Source organism: Gallus gallus, chromosome 13 (assembly GCF_016699485.2).
Source record: "Gallus gallus isolate bGalGal1 chromosome 13, bGalGal1.mat.broiler.GRCg7b, whole genome shotgun sequence".
Lineage (NCBI taxonomy): Eukaryota > Metazoa > Chordata > Aves > Galliformes > Phasianidae > Gallus > Gallus gallus.
The window spans coordinates 16,845,736-16,863,411 of record NC_052544.1 but is presented as its reverse complement, the minus strand read 5'-3'; the positions used below and the strand labels follow the sequence as shown (position 1 = coordinate 16,863,411).

General features: G+C 53.1%; 1 long non-coding RNA gene across 4 annotated transcripts in view; it reads right to left on the bottom strand.

Moving 5' to 3' along the window:
- Positions 1 to 3,105: 3,105 nt before the first annotated feature.
- Positions 3,106 to 17,676, bottom strand: part of LOC101749811 — a 31,957-nt gene continuing 17,386 nt past the window's right edge. For 3 of the 4 annotated variants that reach the window (XR_005839494.2, XR_005839495.2, XR_006931390.1), the window contains exon 4: positions 3,106 to 9,603. This is a non-coding gene — a long non-coding RNA (uncharacterized LOC101749811). The remainder of the gene's footprint in view (positions 9,604 to 17,676) is intronic. The other variant, XR_006931391.1, reaches the window with a different exon arrangement.

Below are 17,676 nucleotides of genomic sequence, written 5' to 3'. Positions count from 1 at the left end.
CTGCACTGCCACTCAAGTGAGAAAGGAATGCACAGGAGTGCATGCACAGGAGGGCTGGGTTTCTAATTAAACTGGAAAGTTGGAAAGTGTAACCGCGGGTTGAGCTGTGCTGCCTCCCAACACCTCATTAACCACGGAGCATTCCTCTCATTAGACTTCTGCACTCAGAAATCACCACCTCTGATACACACTGACACCCAACTGGGGGAAAATGTCAACACTTTGTCTGAAAAACCCCGAGGAGGCCGCAGTGATGGCTGCAGGCAGATGAGCAAGGAGGGGTGGCGGTACCTGGAGAAACCACCCTGTGCTCCGAGAGCTTTGTCCTCAGGGTGAGAGGTGAGTGGAAAAATAACTCTTGGAAGACTTAATGAAAGCATTGCTCACGATCTTCCCCAGGAGGTGTGTGGCTGCGAGGGGTCAGCGCCGGTGCCACCGCTCGGCCCCCAGAAGGGCGGCACACAGCGCGGGGCTCTGCGCTCCGCTCAGCGCTCTGTACGCGGAGTGTCCGCCCGGCACCGGGAGCGGAGCGGCCGAAGTCGCGGCCATCGCTGCACGGGGAGCGCTGCAGCTTTTTTCCCCCTTTAAATCTCACCCTTTACATTAAATAAACAGCTCCCTGACGCGCTGCCAGTTGTTAGCGAGGAATGTAAATCTGGGTCTAACGGCTCCCATCCGCTATCCGCGGATTACACGGAAATGCCCATGAAAGGTAAAGGCTGGGACGGGCTGCTGGGACGGGTTGCAGTCCGGCGCTGCCCGCGCTCTCCCAGCCAGAGCCCGGGTCTCTTTTGCTGAACAGACGGCTCGCGTCGGCTCCGTCCCTCGGAAGCCGCTCTTCCACCGGCGGATTTAAAAGGGAGCAGAACCCCCGAACGCAGCGCAGCTGTCCGCGCCCGGAGCCGCCATCTGCGCTCTCCCCGCCGTGTCCCCCCGCCGGCCGCCAGCAGGTGGCAGTGCCGAGGCGCTGTGCGCGCACCGCCGGGGGTTTGGGGGGGGCCGCCCGGGTCCCGTCCGTCCGCTCCGCCGACTCGGGAAGGATGCAAAGCGCCGACATCTGCGACCGCATCGGGACCCCAAACGAAGCGGGAGGGCACGTCGGGGAACCGCGGTCCCCATAGCGCAGCACCTCCTCGCCCCCTCCATTCCATCTCTTGTGTCGGGGTGCCGGGAGCCCCCCCAGCAGCGCCCGTCCGGACTAATGGGAGTAATGCGCTGGGGAACCCACGCGGCCAAAGAGCCACATCCCCGTGGGGAGCAGGCAGGGAAAGAGGGGTTGGGCTCCTGCGAGCCGGAATGGAGCCTTGGATCACACACGGAACACTCATCCCACAAAGCTGCTTCTCCTTCCTTTCCCTTCAACCCAGCGGGCTGCTTTGCCCATGAGACAGCACTCAGACCGAGCCTGAAAAGCCAAAACAACTGAAGCAAGAAAGCCTGAAATAGTCTATTATTAAGCTATGGGAACTGATGGGAATCCAAGCAAAAGGAAAGCTTGCGTTTCCGCAGCTTTCCTGTGGTTGGCATTTTGGAAAGCCCGCTGGAGGACACACACATCTCGACACTGGGCGGCCAGGGAGAGGGCTGCAGCCACGGAGCCATCGGCACTGTCCCCAGCATCGTCCCCAGCATCGTGCCCCAACACACTGCCCCTCCGGCCAGGGATCTGATACTGTGTCCATCCGGTGTTTAAACAGGAGCAATTTCCATGGTGAATGTCACATTAGGATGAGTGGAGGAACTCACGAGAGCTTGAGAAAGCTCCAGAAACCCTCCACCTCAAAGCACGGCTGTGGCCTCCCTATAGCTTTGCACAGGCTGGGCTGTTTGTAACACGCACAGCAAACTGTTCCGGTGGCTCTGGGTGCCGCTACCCTCCGCTCCCTGGTCAGGTCCCGGCTATGGGGAGTGCTGCACCGCCCACCCCCCTCCCGGGGCCCCCAGGCAGCTGCAGCTCAACTCGGCGCAGCCCCGGAGGCGGTCCCTCGGATGGCGGTTACCTGCTCCTCGGCCCTTCCTGCCTCTCGGGCTTTTCCCTTCTCTGCTAACTCGGTGCTGCAGGAAACTCTGCTTCCCACATTAAGCAGATTGCCTGCACCAGCGCAGACAAATACATTTATCATGCTGAATTCCCGAGCCATTACACTGCGGAGTTTCCGGGATATGAATCCTCTGTCTCTCATATCCTCCCCAGCCCCATTTCCGGAGTGGGGCCGCTGTGCATTCATCACCCACCACAGCACAGAGCATCCCTCAACCCCACTCAGAACCCGACTGCACAGAGGGCACGAGCTGCAGCTGTGGGAATGCTTGGGATGGGCCCAAACCACTCCCCACTACCCCAAAGCCACAGTTTCACTGCAGAATGCCTCCTCTCCCTTTTTCCAAACCCAATTATTTCCTCCCTTTGGAGTTACGGTCCTTACAATGGAGCTGGGAAGGCGCATGGGCACCTGCATCCAGATGGAAGAGCCGACCTCTCCAACTGACCTCCCCAGCACAGGCAGCTGCAGGGCCCACAGCTGAGCCGCAGGGACAGGGCTGATTCTGAGGAAGGGGCTCCATGCAGTCCATGCAGCACCTCAGGGCAGTGGTCACTCTCAGAGCTGTGCAGCCCCATCCCCACGTCCTCCCATGGTGCATTTCAGACATACATGCAGCCTCTCGGGAGAGCCAGCAGTGGGCTTCTCCTCTGGGCTGCCCTGCCTGAAGCATCCGAAGCTCATTTGTCTTGCAGCTGAAGTATGTTTTTTTTTCCTTCTGAGATGTGAACAATTTCTGTGGATCCATCTGGATGCTATTAGGAAAACGTTCCGGGTGCATGGAGGCTGCTGGCAGCTCCTCACTCGCTTCCTCTGTCCCGGGCGCGCGAGGCAGGGAGTGATGCACACGAGGGGCTGGGGGTGTGGGTGAGGGTGCTGGCATGTGAAGGGCAGCAGTCGGGTGGTGTGGATGGGTGCTGAGCTCCCAGGACATGCCCAGCACTGTGGGGCCACCCAGGGATCGACCTAAGTAACAAATGTGCAGACGAGAAGGGGAGCACAGGGCAGGAACCTGATGATGCCCATCTCTTGCCCTCCCCATGCTGCTCCTCCCCAGGGCCCTCCAGGCACACCAACCCCCCGGCACAGCCAGCACCATCCTCCCCTGCCCACCTGGGGACACAGAGGGATGTGGAGCAATCTGCACTTCTGCAAGGACTCCTCAGTGCTGAGTTTAAATTCATGCTGCTGCTCCTCAGCAGCCCCCTCCCACTTGCTCCCCTCTCTCTTCACTTCTTTAGTTCAGCCCTTTCTCCTTCTTCTGTGCAGTGATTTGCAGCAGTCCCAGTCTGCTTGTACAACAGCACAGTTCCCTCGGGCCTCAGCTGACAGCTTCCACGGCTTTGGGTATGTTTTTATTTAGCCATTAGAGCTACATCCTGAATGTGGCTATAAAGCACATTTATCCTTTATGACTTAACTCGGTGCCAAATCCGCCCCGGCGATGGCTTGTGCTGGGGAGCACCCGTACTGTGTTTGCTGCAGGCTTTGCTGTGCTGTGCCTGCGCTGACAGCTGGCGCCGAGCTGGGGACAAAGAGGGGTGTGGGAGGGACAGAGGGGACCGGGGCGGCTGCGGTGGGTGCTTGGAATTGCCATGCCCTGGGCACAGCAGCATCACCATGGGCACAGTGCTGCTAGAGCAAAGTGCATGGCTGGACACAGTGCCAGGTCCTGATGACCACATGATTCCCGAGGGCAGGAACCAGCCCTTCCAAATGGCGACTGCAATTTCCAGTTGGTCACATGTATTGAAGTCACACCTTGAATGCAGGATGAAGAAAAGAGGAAGGAATGGCGAAGGCACGGCCATGCGATGTTAAGGGGTGAGCTCCTCGTGCTGCTGGGTGTTTGTTTTTCAGAGAACACAGCCTCAAGCTCAGGCCCAAACTCTCCTCTCCAAGAGCACTCCCAAAGCAAAGCCAGATGCAATGCATTGGCACCTCAGTGCAGGCACTGCTCACCCAGGCAGACCCATCTTCATGTGGCAGTTCAGTTTTCCTCATCCAGGTCCCTCCGAGTACCTGGCGGCACTCTGGGAGCAAGTGGGGGAGTCCAGAGATGGGCCTCCATGCTGGGTGCCTTTCACTGAGAACAGAGCTCCCGTGAAGTGCTCTCCGGGGACAGCCCAACCCAGCAGCACACAGGGGCGTTGCTCAGATGTCATTGAACCCATTGGGAACCTCCTTCTGTCTCTCCAGTGCCATCTCCCTGTGTCCAGCAGCCCCAGACAAAGCTGGCGTTTCCCTGCAGCTCTGACAAAAATGCCATGGGGGGCCTGGTGGAAAGCTGCAATGGGGCAAATGTGCCAACGAGCATCAAAAGGGCTAAGAAAAGAAAAAGAGGCAAACCATTTCTTCCTGCCCACAATTTAGTTGTCCCCCATGGTCATGCTCTATACGGTTTGTCCTGAAGTACGTTGAAGTGCAACTTTCTAGGCTTTTCTGTCCTGCTGGGGCAAACCCCACGCATGTGGGATGGCACAGAGTCTGATCTCAGCCCCTGCTGCTGTTATTGCAGCTCTGCAGTGGTTCTGTGGGGCTTTGAGGTTGGGGTTTCCCCTTTTGGTTGGTTTGTTGGATTAGATTTTTTTAGCTAAACCTGCTCTCTTAACACTCACAGTCTTCCATCTTATCAAAAACTCAGAAATCAAAACAAAGTCCTGCTCTGATGGAGGTGAGAGGATCGGAGTGGACCCCCCAGGCAGATGCTGGGGCGTGCACACAGAGCCGTGATGCCTGTCCTGTGCCATGTGGTGCACTGCTCCTCTCACTATTCCCTCAGTTTCACACACCTTGAGGCAGAGCACTTACCCAGCCCAGGCAGAGGAGCTTTCTACCCACTGGCTTCTGTGCCCGTGCTCTGCAGCACAGCAGTGGGACACGTAGGAGAAGCAGACAGCAGCATGTGGGACCCCAGGCAGAACTCCGGAGAAAAGGGGGACTGGCACAGCTGTAGGATGGACACAGAAGCCCATGCAAAACAGAGAAGTTCCCCAGTCCTGGTCACAGGAGGAGGAAGGGTAAAACACAGCTCTGAAATACTCCCACCTCGCAGAGGTACCTTGGGACCATGGTACTGCCAGCTGCGTTCCTTTTTTCCTCTCCTCTCTACCAGCCCTGGGTTGAACATTAGTACAGGAGTGCTTCCCATAAGCAGCCAACTTCGTGGAAGCTCAGCGAGTCGGCAGCACGGTCATTTCCCAGAAGGACCCACGTGGCTGCGTGTCCCTGCCTGTCACTGTGCGGTCACGGCAGGGCGATGCGCAGCCCCCAGTACCCTGCCTGCTGCCCCCCAGCAGTGCCAGGACACTCAGCCCGGGGCTGGAGCTCAGCCACCGCCATCCTCTGCTGGGGGATCAAGAACGAGGGGAAAAAAATGCTTTGAAATGAGTTTTAAGTAAACAAAAAATTGATCTCGGAGACTCCAGTAACCACAAGCATAAATTTGGGTTTGGCTGGGCTCTGTGTTTTGCTTGGGTTCTTCTGCATCACATATGAAGCCTATTTTTGGATGATTTGCTCGAGTGGCTCTGCAGATCCTGAGGCCAGCACACACTGCGTGGTCACCTGGGAGCCACTGCTGTCCTCATGGCCGCTGCCCGGAGCGGTGGGAGCCCATGCTGGCCTGAATCAGCGTCCCTTATGCCCAGGGCTGCCAGCACTGCAGGCAAGCAGCATTGGGAGCTGGGCTGGTATGCCCAGGAAACAAAAGGTGGGGAAGGGTAAGGGTACGCCATTTCCTGAAGAAAAACAAGGAAAGTAATTCTATGTGTACCCTTATAAAATAAATGAGATGATAATATAAAATTCCTGCGAAGAGCACGGGATTTACTCAGCAGATGGAACGTCTTGAGTAGGACTGGGAAAGGTGTGCTTATGGGCAGCAGAGATGCAATGGGGACCTCTTGGAGGCCGGAGGAAGGGGGGAGGCCGGTCAGACTGACTCGCAGCCACTCACCTCTACAAATCACAAAACTGAAATAAAACAAAGCCAAACGGCACTCACTCGCTTGGTGACTGCCCCCAGAGCACGTCCTCAGCAGGCATAGAGCACGGGGAGAAGGGCAGCGGGGGCTGCTGGGGCTGCACGGAGCTCAGCGCAGCCAGAGGAATGGGAAGGTTCAGCCTGAATTTCAGAAGAACGAGGGAAAAGGGAGAACAGAGGGAGGAAAACTAAAGAAATGTGGTGTCGTGTTGACTCCCTGATGTGCGCCTGTCAACCGCACAGCCCAGCAAATGGCTCAGGATAAAAGGAAGGGAAAAGCACCATTAGGCGTCCGTCCGCTCGTTAGCCGTCTGTCCGCGCTGCTCTCCGGGGAGGCCGTTCCCAGGAAAGGTAGCAGACGATGGCTTTACAAGGCGAGGGAGTGAGGAAACTGCAGCAGAGGAAAGAGAGCAGACGAATTGCTAAATGAAAAGGCAAATGAGCGCTGTGAGCAAACAGTGCTGCTCCGGGGGCAGAGGCACAGCCCGGGGCTGCGCTGTGCTGGGGCTGTTTGCGCAGCAGCGTCCAAAGTCGGCTCCATGCAATGCTTCCTGAGTGCTCCCACGTTCAGTGCTGCAAACCTCCCGGCCACAATCCCTCCCACATCACGGGCCGTGGCTCTCACGGGAGTACCACAGCGGCAGGAAGGCACACGAGGAGCTATCGGCCCTAGCACAGCACTCCTCGGTTCCACTCCGAGCAGCTCTGGAGGTGATTTGTAGTCTTCAGACCAACGAATGGCCAACGGAGCGCAGGCAGCAGGAGAGCAGCAGCTGCCAAGCCATGGCACTTCACACTCCAAACGCTTTTATCTGTGTGTCTCTGCGCACTTCACAGGAGATAGCAGCGTGCCGTTATCACTCCCTATCTCTGTGGAAGCTGAGGCATAGCTCAGAGTGAGATGCTATGGTCTTTCTTAACACCCAGTCCTCCGGAGGCCTGCTGGGGAGGGAGGTGTGAGGCGGACTGCCCTCCTTCAGAGCACGCACTGCCGTGGGCACAGAGGGGAGAAAAGCCGAGTGCCGGTGATCGGGGATGCTCTAAGGCTGATGGCAGTGCTGCCTTTGTGCAAACCCCACCCCTGTAACAGCCCTGCCTTACGGGAAGGCCGAAAGGAAGGAGAGGACACCGTGAGGTTCAGCTGTTACCACATTTTGCCAAACTTTGCACTACTTTTACGAAAGCCTCCTTCATATTTTATTGAAAATTCTATACAGAGCCTGATAAAAAAGAAAACAAAGCCCTTAATGATGCCTGTAGTATGGAAAGCAGGCAAATGTCCGCTCCTTTGAGTGCTTATTCCTACATGGTGAGACCTTACAGAGCCAACCAAGTGACCCACAATTACCCGGCACAGCAGAGCTGCACATGGGCTTCCATGTGAATGCACTCATCTGCACCAGATACCTGCTGGCATCAGCAGTCCTTACACACAGCAAAGGAGAGCATCACACCAGCTTACACCACGCTCTGGGCCTGCAGGTACTGCTGCTTCTTTGTTAGGAATAAAAAGGATGAGACCAAAATTGACCAGTTGCTTTTGGGTTTGACCTTCATTATCAAACAGGGAATGCTGAGTTGCATAGTGTGCACACTGCAGAAGATGAGTTATTTGAACAGAGGATACCAGAGCCTTGACTGCACTGTGTTAGGGCAGTGACAGCACACGGGGATATGCCAGACCCAGAGCATAGCCCAGGTGCAGAGACTGCATCAAAGCCCTGAGCAGCTCTGATATCCATTTCCAGAGCTCTGGGCAGAGCGCGGAGATGTTACGGCCATTCGGACAGCTGCAAATTATTTGTTCATTCATTCATTTTCCGTGGGCAAAAATCCCAAATCAACCCGGAAAGAAAACCCACCCTGGGACACCAGCCCAAGCTGTGGGTGTCAAGATTCGCTGCTGCGGGAGCAGAAAGGCACTTTGTGCAGCCACACACCTCATAAAGAGAGGACAGGAAATTTCATGGGAGCAAAGACAATGGCCTAATTTTTTCCTGCCAGTGTCAAAACAATGCTCTCGAAGAGCCAGAAGCCATGGTCTGTGAGAACTAAATTGGTGGTCCCCATCCGGTTGCTCTGGAATAACAGCCCTGTCACCACATGGCACAGAGCAGCAGTGCCAGCGCAGTCCCATGAGCCACCAAAGGCTGTGCAAGGAGAAGTGGGAGTGGGGCTTCTGGCCCTGTATTGCTGGGCAGGGCAATGATGGGGCAGGGACTGAGCAAGGATGGCTGTCCCACTCCAGGGAAACCACAGCAATGGTCAGAAACAGGAGTTTTTGGAAATGAGGCATTACCTCTAGGAACCACGGAGCTCAGCAAGTTGTATCTCGCATGGAAAGGAGCTGATTAAAGCAGTAAGTTTGTTGCTGCTTGATGACAGCAGCTCAAACCCTTCAATATCCCACTGCTGGTAGCCAGAGGCAGGAGTTCTGGCAGAACCAAGGCCCTGTGAGGTGACAAATCTGAATACCAGTGTGTTGGGACACCAAGCAAGTAGAGAAGTGAGTGAAAACAAAGGCTTTTAAGCAAACTTATCTTGTTCCCACCCTGTCTGGTATGAAAGAAGCTAAAGACACAGGGCAAGTTTTCCTCAAAATGTCACATATTTAGTTGAATCAGTTTAAGGACAGAAGGTTCAGAAATGATAGGAAAACTCCACTCAGCCAACTCTAAAGTGTCCCATCACTGCTGCTGTGAAGTCTCTCCCAGACTGACCAAAGCAAACTGGATCTCATGTTATTCTGCTCCCTGTGCCCACCAGGGCCATGCAGTGCCACACAGTGCCGCCGGCCGGCAGTGCACCAGCATGGCAGTGGTGGCCATACAGAAATCAGGGTCCAAATTTCCTGGCACATGCAAAAACAAACCCAAAGAATTGGATCCCAAGGGACAGTTTTAATGAAGTGGCGGCTCAGCGCCACTCAGAATACTACAAAAAATCCCAGAAAGTAGCATGCAATTATGCATCTACAAACACCATTTAGGCTGATGACTCAAAATATTCATTGATTTGAAATACATTGCCTGAATGCATTTTGCATAACATTGGTGTATATTTGTGTGTATAATATTTGTTAGACTTACAAATACATGGAGAAGGCACAGGTATACATATCCACTTCTAGGAACGAATGGCTAAGTGGCAGAGCCATTCTTTCACATGGGCAAAGCAAAGGTTTCACTGCTTTTATTTCATTTTAATCTTATACAAGTAATGCTTTAGGAAATGTTCATTATCACCAACGCTCTCATCGTGGTCTCAAGTCTGTAATGCCACGAAGGAAGCCTCCGCTGCACAGAACTGACTCTACCGGGTTGCTGAAGCTGAAGTTCCCTGAGTATTCCTCTCCATCAAAGACATTATGAGTAATAAGAGTAGCTGCAATTGTGGCTTTTTAGAAAGTGCTCTTAGCAGTGTGTTCTAGAAAGGCCATTTTAAAGGTCACATTGCTGAGCCCGTGGCGCGCTGCCTTGGCGAGGTGGTACGAAGTGAGTGCGTTTCAGCTGGCATCTGGTTTAGACTATATTTTCATCTGTGGAAATTGAAAAATTCTTGGAAGAACTCCACAGTCTACAAAAAAAAAAAATGTTCTTCTTGAAAACAAGTTATGAGTTAATGATAATTCCACTCGGGGCAGGAAGGAAGGGCTTAGGCTGGACAGCCCCGGGTGGCTGGGAGGACGCTAACCACGGCCCCGCTCCCATCCCAGCCCTGTGGAATGGGATGAGTGCCCCATGCCAGGAGATAGATGGATTAACCATACCCCACAGAAGCGAACTGCTTTTATAAGCACTGTGTAATTCTGAATATGTGAAAACTTTCTGACTGGAGTTCAAATCCAGCTTTTCCTCTAATACATCCCTAGAAGGAACTTCAAATATTAAATCCTGAGAAATGTAGACGAAACCACGTAAAAGCTGCAGACATCCTAAATATGCACAATGGGATCCCTTATGCTGAAGACACAGTGAAACATTCATAACCATTACAGTAAAACCCAAATTCTGACTTGTTCCTGCACTTAGCTACGACCGGATTACAATTCTGGTTAAAGCATCCATCTGCCTAAAAATAAACATTTGTAATGACCTTAATGAGCTACGGAGTGATCCTGTGTTGAAGTCTCTTCATGGGAAAAAAACATGTCACTCTTTGGAAGGACCTGCTGCAACTCCCACGTGAAGAACTGCCTGTGGTGCTGGAAATAACCAACACGGAGCTGTAAACTTACGGAGGCAGATGATAGAGTCATAGAATGGCCTGGGTTGGAAGGCATCATCCGAATCCAACCCAGGTTGGAAGGGCCCTTGCAGCACCCCCAGCCCCACCCCCAACATGGGCTGGTTGCCCCCCAGCTCAGGCTGACCAGGGCCCATCCATGGCCTTGGGCATCTCCAGGGATGGGGCAGCACAGCTCTGGACAGCACTGCCAGCACCTCACCACCCTCCCTGCATGGATGGAGGATGGCTCACATGAATTGTCACAGGCAGAGGCAGCAGGAGCACTTTGTAGCTCTGAAGCAGTCCCGCCAGGTGCCACGGCTCTGTGCCTGCAAACCAGGCACCTGGAACAGCCCTGCAGGAGAAGGGTGGGAGCAGTGAGGTGTGTGTATCCCACCGCCCCTCAGCCAGCAGCATGGGGCACAGGGCAGCCAGTGCTCCGCAGCGGGGCTGGAGGAAGTCCCGCACTCATAAATGTTTCATTGCACTTCTGAAAAACAGACGGCCACTTTTTAGCAGTCTATGAAACAATATTGTAAACAGTTCAACTATTCTCCCCTCTGGTGCTGGGATCTGTGAGAACAATGCGCATTCAGGGACAGAGCTCTCTGCCTTGGCTGATCGCTGATCGCCAGCACAGGCGCGGCGCGACCCACTGCTCCGCTGCCACCGGGAAGGGACATCGGGGCTGCATGGACAGACATGGCTGTAAGGTGAACAGCGGGCAGAGGGGGATCGGGGTGAGCAATGATCTGCAGCTGATGCCGGCACTGGGGCTGATCCTTGGAGCCGGGGAGCACGCGGCGCTGGGCGCGCTGAAAAACAAAACTGCAATAAAACGGGCAGATGGTCCTGAAGGAAGGGGGGAGGGGGTGCAGAAAGGAGGAAACGAGATATTAAAAAATGTAAATGAGAGGGAAATTATAAAAAGCATAAAGCTCCTGTCCCTCGGGGAACAGCTGTGTATGCTAATCCCTCCTGGGCTGCTCCTTTTGGATCTCCCTTCCTTCCTTCCTCCGTCCCTCTCTAATAGCTCCCTTGTTCCTGCTGGACAAAACTGGCCCTTTGTGGCTGCTCTCAGAACAACATTAAAAACAGGAATAGGGAAATTGTAAACAGGAGGCTTTTGGCCTACAGGCCAAGGCACACACCGGCCTCTGAGGTCTACTTCATGCTAAGCAAAGAAACAGATCTTTGTTGCTGAAGGGATTAGGGCTGCGGGATTTCTGAGGCACGGCGGAGGCATTCAGCTGGCCTGAAGTAGGGCCTTTGTAAAGAGATACCTCCATTATAGATCCGCGAGCGGAAATCGTTCGTGCTCTTTATACAATCTGGGTAATGCGATATTGTTGGGCGGCTGAAGGGCTCTGGTGAAGCAGGGCCCTATCTACTCAATGGCAAATTCTTTGGCAGCTAAATAGATGGTGGTATAATTACCTTTACGGGTGGGGGGAGAGGGCAGCAATCCGTCTTTAACCCTTAGGTGCTTCATGAGAGCAACCAGGGCGAGCTCGGAGGAGTCCGCTCAGACAGCGCGGTCACTACGGGCATCCAGATGAGTATCCACCACCCAGGGCAGTTTAATCTCAAATTCCTCACGAAGCAGCTATGCACGCCATACAACATTCATTGCCCGCATTCCTTCCCAGACCACCTCTGCTCTGTGCCCTACATGTGGTACCAACAACTCCCATTTGGACAACCTGCGGAGCCCTCCACCAACCCCACCGACCACACTGCAGTGCCAATGGCTGAGCTGAGGTGAGCCCGGCTGCTGGGCTGGGCTCTGGGATCTGGGGAGGATTTTTTGTTTTGTTTTGTTTTGTTTTGTTGCAGAAAAAATTAACTAACTCCTTTCTGGTGAACAATAGCCTACAGTCAGGTTGGCAGTAAGGCAATTAACCGGCTATACTTAGCCCACCCCACCTATATCCAAGTGTCATGGATCTTTCCATGATTAACTTTAATTAAACTATCCAGCTGATCGTAGGAGCCATGGGAATGGCACACACACAGCACTCTGCAGCACCAGCAGGCTGGAAACCTCTTCTGGAAAGCAGCAGCACCGAGCAGCCAAGCTGCCTACATTGATATGAACTTTGCATTTCTATGGCACAGTACCTCCAGAGGTGGATTTTTACACCAAAATCCAAAGGTGGATTTTGTTAGTGATTGCTAATAATAGCTCGCTTTTCCCCCCCAAAAAAACCTAAGAACATCTGCAAACAGGAAAGTAAGTTTGCTCCAGAAAAAGAGCAGAAGTCGTGACATTTAGATAGGTTGCAACACTGAGATGGGAAAGCAGATCTGACATCCTTCCCATTGGGGCAGGCTGACCTGCAGCCCTCAGGCCGGGAGCTATTCTCTGTCCTGGCTCTGGGAGCAGCCCCAGCTCCGTGCCAGGCAGCCCTGCACTGCAGGGTGGCAGCAGAGGGGTGTCCCCATTCAGGGCTGCTCCAGCCTTACAAAGCCACGAGCCGGCTGTGTTTGAACGGAGTTCATGACAACTCATTAACATGAAGCTTGAGGGCCAGTAGTGCACAAACCAACAGTCATAGTCTTCCAGCAGCACTCATCAGCTTTATCTGAGGAGCTCGGAAATGTGTTGTTCTGCATTTGAAGAACTATCTGACCTGATAGTAATAAGGAAAAATTAGCATGCAGTCAATGTTTTATTTCAGGCACTGCCTACCTCTCAGCCTTCCACCTTTTTGGCTCTAATTTCAGACTCTCTTCCCAGGAAAATGTTTGTAAAAATAATTTGCTATAATTAGAAAAACACTTCATTGAGAACTCATTACTGGAAGCCCATCCTGCAGCTCAGCACTGGGAAGGCCTGGGACACATTATGGGTCAGCTGAGAACCACCGCGATGCCGAAGTTTGATTCAGAAGAATTATTTTGGAGTTCTGGCTCCTCGCATCCAATGCACATGTGACGTTTGTTACAGCAGTGAAAGCACCCTCGATTGCAGGTCCTGTGCCTGGTGGGGAGCCCAGATCCAAGCAAGAAGAGCAACCACAACAGCTGGCTGTGAGAGTTCAGCAGAGTTTTGTGCAGTGTCTGCTCAGGTGGTGCTGCTGCGGCTGCTCGAAGCACCACATCTTTAACACACCCCTACCGAGGGACAGAACGACTCCAGCTCACACTGCTCCTTAATATGTAGAATGGTACCATCGGCTCTGCTGTTAAAAAGGGAGATGATAACAAAAGCAACGCTGCAGCAAAAGCCTCTGAGCCGGGACTTGGAGCTCCTAACCTCCCTTCGGCTCTGGGACCTCTCAAACACAGCAGAGCAGGCTGGGGGCCGAGAGATGGCGACGCTCTGACCGAATACAGAGTAATTAAAAGACCAGTGTGGGCTCCACAGAGAAAGCGTTGCATATGGACTTTAATTATGATACCACTCTCCTGCCAGAAAAACACAAAAGAGGATCTCAGGCGGCTCGGAGGATGCATATGGCTTGTGTAGGTGGAGAAAGCTAAGAGACTGTTACTTTGGGTAGGAAGTGGATTTTCTCTCTCCTATAATCTTGTTAAATTACCCTGTTTTTAAAGCAATGATTTATATCTCTCTCTTCAAATCCAGAGGGGAAAAAAAACAAACCCTCTCTAAACAGCAAGTATGTGACAAGCAATGCATTTTCACTTTCATTTATCCTCATATTGCAAAGTTCACTCAGCAAACCCGAAGTGTTAAAGGAAAATGCTGGGGAGGGCTGGTTAGAAAGAAAACCTTGGCTGAAATGAGATGGAAAACAGATTTCCCGGTTTAGGTAAGTATCAGAAAATAATACATAATGTTAGACATCTGAAAAAGGAAGTAGGAAAATATTCAGGAATTTGCATAACCATTTGCAGTCTGAGCAGAGCAGACAAAAACAGCGTCGGGAGCAGTGAGTGCGGGGAGCAGCCGTGGTGCTGAGCGGGGCAGCACTGCGTCCCCATCCCTGCTCTGCACTGAGCATCGGCCACAGCACCTCTGTCGCTGCAGCCCGCGACCTCCACTGACAAACAGCAATAAACTGCGTTTCTGCTCCACGTGCCCATGTACATCCGAGTGAGGTGTCCCAGATTCTCCTCAGTGCTGCAGAGGTTTGCCTTGCAGGGAGTTCCCCCTCCCTTCGACACCAGTTTTGCAGCTGGGTATGTCTAGCAGCTTCTGTGGGGAACCATCTCTTAGCAACGCTCACAAACACAAAATAGAATGGAAAACCACATAAACCTGAGGGGGAGGCAGCCAGCAGCCCACCTGCAGCAGGTGGAGGGCAGGGACTGAGATTTAAACTGACAGCCATCGGCTTTTAGCTTGGAAGAACAAAAGAGCACCTTTATCCTCTTCATGGAGCTGTTGGCACTGCACTGCACCGCTGTGAGGGCACAGCACCCCTTCAGCTGCAGCACTGCCTCCAGGCAGGAGGACCCACCCTCATGGGAAACACCTGTGCCATTACTACAGTGGTTGCCCGTTGCTCACAGGCAGGGCTCAAATCACCCCAAAGGCTCCAGCCCTCTGCCTGCATCCTCCCCCCCTCATTCTGGTGGACACTACAGAGCACTGCCCAACTACAGAAGTCTCTCCACCCAGCATCCCAGCCACCTTCCCAAAGCACTGCTGTGCTGCCACAGAGCACTGCATCTTCGTTCTGCCCCAGCAGCGAGCAGTTCTGCCCTGTGACACAAATGCTCCTCTCAGGGTGTCACCAGCTGTGACAACAGACAGGATCCACATCTGATGGTCAGAGGGAAGAGCTGACATCAGCTCTGCTGACTGACTGCTGCTCCCCCCAGGGAACACAAACCCCAGCACCGGGAGCGTTCCCACAGCAGCCCACGTCGCTGTCTGTAGCACAGTGTGGGGGAGTGCAGAAAAACCCTTTCTATTTCCAGCCCTTGGGCGAGGTGAGTGGAAATCACAGGGCTCCTGGTTCACATGAAGCTATCAGTGACCTCCCCGACAGCATCACATCCTGCGATATGCACGCTGTAAGGGGACAGAGGGAGAGCAGATGCTGGGGAATCCCACTGCGAGGTAATCTTACCAGCAATATTTAGGGAACATTAGGAAGAAGAAGACAAGGCACTGAATGTGTTCCTTGCACCAGTTGTTCTCTAGAACACCACCCACACACTGAGGTTTGAGACCTCCACAGCAGCACAGCACACAGGGAAGGCTGTCCCCCAGAGCTGCAGTGCTGCTGACTGTCTGTGGACGATCGCCCACAGCAGGGAGCACAGCAGGGTGCCCCGTAAGGTACTGCGGAAAGGCAGAATGAGGACTGTTCTGCAGCAGTGTCTGACTTCCCTTGAGCAGCAACCCCAGAGAGCATCCGTATTAACAGAGCTGCATTTGGGTGAGCTGCCCTGGCAGGGAGGAGGACTGACTGAGAAGCAGGGCGCTCCACAAATCAAAGCAGCAATCGAAGGAGGAAATGTCATTACACCTAAGTGTGAAATGCATTTCCTGGTTCAGACATGGCCAGCAACAGAACCACGGGCTGCTCATGTTCACAGAGGAGCTCCCCAGGCAGGAACCCTTCAGCCCTGCTCAGACACCTGCTCTTTTCTCAGAAAATTAATTAGGTATCCCAGGATTTCTGCTTCCATTTGAACACACGAGCCTGAAAACTCACAAAATGGCAACACAAATCAGCAAAGCCATTGCTCTGTTTCTCCCAGAGCACGTCCCTGCCCTGTTTGCTACAACTCTGGACCCCACTCCCTGCAGCAGTGAGTTGCTTCCACTCCATCTCCATGCCCAGCAACATGTGGGCTTTTTAAAACAGGCAGAAAGAAGCAGGAAAATTGTGAGACCAAGAGCCTAATGAACATTAACAAGCATATAACTCACTCATCTGGGTTTCCTCCCAGTCTATGTAAGCACAGCAGAGTCCCTAGATGGCACATGAGGCATCCACACAGACAGCCTGCTTCACCTCTTCTCCAGCCTACAGACAGAGCCACGACCTCTTCTCATGAGGAAAAGTCCTTTTCCCTTAACAGAGATGGAGCTCTCCCAAGCACACACTAGATGGTGAGATCCTGCAGTAGGAGGAAGGAAGAGAAGAGAGCAACATGCTTTTGTGGGAAGAAAAAGAAGCAAGAGGAAAGAGCTGTCAATAGAGATGAGCCCAATTACCCAGAAGGCTTCCAAGGATGGCAAATCATCTCCTGGTCCGGGAGCTGTGGGCTCTCAGAGATGGGCATCTCCAACCTGTGGAGATGACAGCAGATCGGAGCTGTGATTTAGCTCAGACCCCAGCCCTCCCAGGCAGTGCAGAGCCAGCATCCTCCCCTTGGCCTGGAGGCAAGAGAATGGGAAGCGTGGATCTGGAATGAAGTTCATTTAGGAGCGCACAGCTGCAGGTGCTTTGGAGCAGAGCAGGAGGTCTGCAGGCACTGCTGGGTGCTGACACCACTGCCAGGAGCAGCCCTGATTTCGGCACTGAAAGTGTTACATAGAACACGCCATAAAGTTCCTCTGAGGCTTTAATTTCTCTCCCCCAGATCTTCCTTTGATTTTTATTCCCTCCTTCCCTCTTGTCCTTTGAACTTTTAAAAAGGCACTTTGAAGACATGTCATAAAGCGGTTTCTTATTCACCATCTCCTCTTTGATGCTCGCGCTCCTCGGTATGAACTGCAGCCCCGCAGGATGTGGGACCAGAGGAGCCAAAAGCCGACACTGAGGAGACAGGGCAGGAAAGTAAAAGCATGGATGCAGTTTGTCAGTAACCCTCCCAAACCAGGCGTACAGCACAGCACGCAGCAGCCGCACCCCCATCCCCACAGGGCCATGCAGGGCGCAGCAGCGCTCGGGGCCAGGGCAGCTCCAATGGGTGGCAGTGTAGAAAAGACCCAATCCCAGGGAGCAGGTGGGAGGGAGCTGCCTGCTGAGAGGTTCACCCCCAGCTCCTGTCCCTGCCTCTGACCTGGGGTCCTTAATTTGGCCTCTCCCCATGTCAAAATACAACACAGCCCAATTTGCTTGGATTAGCCAAAGGCAACTGCACAGCCAAAATTAGTCACACTGCAAGGACTGGGCTTCAGCAGAGAGCGCACTGCTTCTGAAAAGGACATGCAGACACTTTGAAGTCACTGCTAGGTACAAGATGGACTGTGTTAGTAACTCCATGCACTGAGGCTTCGGTTTCAGTTCTGCATCTTCTGCGTTTAAACAAACCCTGGTGCTCCCTTCCATAGCTTCATTTTGAAATACGGGAGGAGGAGACATCCCAAAAGCAGGGCTCAATGGCTGCAATAAAACCTTTATCTAGGTCTTAACGTGGCTTCCATCCTTAATGGATAGGACAAAGCAAATGAAAATAAGCAGCCTCAAATCCAAAAATTAACCGGCGGAAAAAAACTAAAGATGAGCCAATGCAGGCAAATAAAAAGACATGACAGGTTTAAATCTTATGCAC